The sequence below is a fragment of the Anopheles gambiae genome, chromosome X (genome assembly GCF_943734735.2).
Source record: "Anopheles gambiae chromosome X, idAnoGambNW_F1_1, whole genome shotgun sequence".
Classification (NCBI taxonomy): Eukaryota; Metazoa; Arthropoda; class Insecta; order Diptera; family Culicidae; genus Anopheles; species Anopheles gambiae.
In genome coordinates, this window is record NC_064600.1 from 17,172,501 (window position 1) to 17,175,081 (window position 2,581).

The window sequence follows — 2,581 nt, forward strand, 5'->3', positions numbered from 1 at the left end:
CTCTCTCTCTCTCTCCTTCTCTCTCTCTCTCTCTCTTTCTCTTTCTCTTTCTCTCTCTCTCGATTGGTCATGCCTGCTGGCAATCGTAATTGTATAGCGAGCCATGGTTACACTAGTGTTGGGCTCACGGAATCGCACCCATCGCTCCGAATCGCTCCCATGCGGATCCGATTCCAACTAAATCAAACCGATGGTTCCCAACGGGATAAATATAAAAAAGCCAGGTACAAATTATAGGCGGTTAATGCGAGATACAAGATACGGACGGTTAATGCGGACCGAAAACGACTGGAAAATAACTCAAAAATCTTGAACTTCCGCGTAAGTCGAATCTCGTGATTTCCAGTCAAAATATCACTAAATTTCGTGTAATTTTGCAAGATCGGGGTGGTTTTAGCAACTCAATTAATTACTTGAAATGATTCTGACTGAATACAACCCTTTTGAATTAGTTTTTGACATTCGATAAAAAGGGAAATTATTTGACATTTTACAATGGATGTATCAAATCATTACAATTTGCTTAAAGAACTGTCAAATTTAGAAAACCGTGTGTCTCCGAATCCGCGTATATCTCGGGTATTTCATTTCTCACTCTACAATGGGACGCCGTTCATACGGGTACCTTTTATCCGGCTGTCCTTTTATCCGCGCTGTTGAGTAGTAACCGTTCAATACGACATTGCGCGATGAGAAGGATATTTGAAAAAAAAAACCTTATATCATTGTTATAACGTAAAATTCAGTTGATAAAAACTGGCTAGATTTTTCCGAAAACATAAAATTCGAAAAAAAATCAAGAGTTTGTGCTTAAATAGATACCTTGACCCACCGATTCGACGACTTGGTGCGGTGCGAAGAAAAAGTCTCGCTCATCAAACCCATAAAACACACACGACGGCACACATCGACACCGCCGCCGTCGATGGAATAGAAGTATCCCAAACCCAACAAGCAAAACCGAAGCTATTGGAAAACTTTCCTGTGTGCCAAAGCGAGAGAGCATGTCTTCTTTCTCTAGATTTTGGACGGCACAACGCCGATCGTGTGGCCTATGAACGAAAAACGGGAGAAGGGGAAACCGATATCCTTCGAGTGACACACACGCATGCATCTGCATGCGTATTCCGCTGAACCGAGACTACACATCTCTCTCGATCTCCCATGATTTTTCTGCTATCGCGCTCATCCGGGTGTTAGGCATCCTCAGTCTGTCCAGAACTTTCACTGTGGAAGGATGTGTTGGAGTGATGTGTGATTTCTTGTGCCCCGTACTTTGCTCGTTTACGTTTTGTGCCGTGTTCCTTCTTCTTCAATTATGGAATGATTTATCCTTGTAAATTTCTAAGGTAAGTTTCTTGTGTGTGCTTGAATGTGTACATTAAACTAACGCTTGTCGTCTAAAAAGTTACAGGTGCACGCGCATGTTAATCGACGGTTGCCAACATCCCGCAAAACGATCGACGGAAGGAAAACGGTGTCCGGTTTTAAAATATTAAGGTAAGCGTTTCTATAATCCTATGTGCAAAATATTGTTTAGTTTGTTATAAAAAAAAACATGGATAAATTATTGGTTAATTTTCATCAACAGATTTCATCACAGCTCTTTCGTAGAAGAGCGCACTTCAAGGACGCCTAGGATACGGCTAAACATGCGCAGCACCAGTCCGTGACGTCATTTCCAGACAGGCGCCGGCTGAACACGCGCAGCACCAGTCGAGGATGTCCTAGCGAGAAGGGCAGAAGGAGGAACGAGAGGAAGGGTAACGGAACCGCTACAATTGTAGGGGGTGAAGCATCCAGCCGTGTACAGAGTGTGAGTGTGCCAAAACGCATGTGGAAAGAGGAGGTCCAATAAATAGCATGCGAAAGTGTGCATAAAGCAAAAAGAAAAAGCGTCACTACTACAACCAGCAATCCGAAAATATAAGGGGAGGGATAAATACAAATGTATGCGTGAGCAGGACCAGCAATCCAAGCATTTGAATGTATGCGTCGGTTTGTGCCGTGCTGAAAGTTTTTACTTTAGCTGCTGCTAGTGTAAAAACTTAAGGAAAGCTTAAAGTAAAATTTTTTTACACGGGGCGCCTTCGGAAATTGTTGGCTGGGAAATTAGGTCTGTGGTTTGAGGGGAGATGAGGGAGAGAGGTAAGTTGCGCGCGTGCGTGTGTGTGTGCGCTTGCAAAATCATCTTTTTGCTCTCTTCTGGTACCATTCTGCTACATTTTTTCTGACTTCAAGTTCAAGTGACTTCAACCAATTTGGAACGTTTTGTAACTTTTCTACTTTTGGCGCTACAAAACGTTCTACAACGCTGCGTTTTTAAGTGCTTGGGTTCCATTCAACTCGTCTGAGCATTTCGGAGCCGTTCGGAACTGACGGTCAGACGATTCGGGCCGGTTGCAAGTTTTGAAGGTTGCACCTACGATACCGGAGCCGCTACCTTTTCTGGCGGAGTAATATGGAAGCGATTCCGATTTTGTGTGTGTGTGTGTGTGTGTGTGTGTGTGTGTGTGTGTGTGTGTGTGTGTGTGTGTGTGTGTTTCAATATGTGTTGAAAATGCCCATCACTAGAGTACAC

At 43.5% G+C, this 2,581-nt stretch overlaps 1 long non-coding RNA gene across 1 annotated transcript; it reads left to right on the forward strand.

Annotated features, from left to right (window-relative positions):
• The first annotated feature begins 959 nt into the window (after nucleotides 1–959).
• Nucleotides 960–2,104, forward strand: LOC133392097 (uncharacterized). The gene is made up of 3 exons (XR_009765444.1): nucleotides 960–1,349; nucleotides 1,409–1,500; nucleotides 1,592–2,104. It is a non-coding gene; the product is annotated as an uncharacterized LOC133392097 (long non-coding RNA).
• Nucleotides 2,105–2,581: the final 477 nt, after the last annotated feature.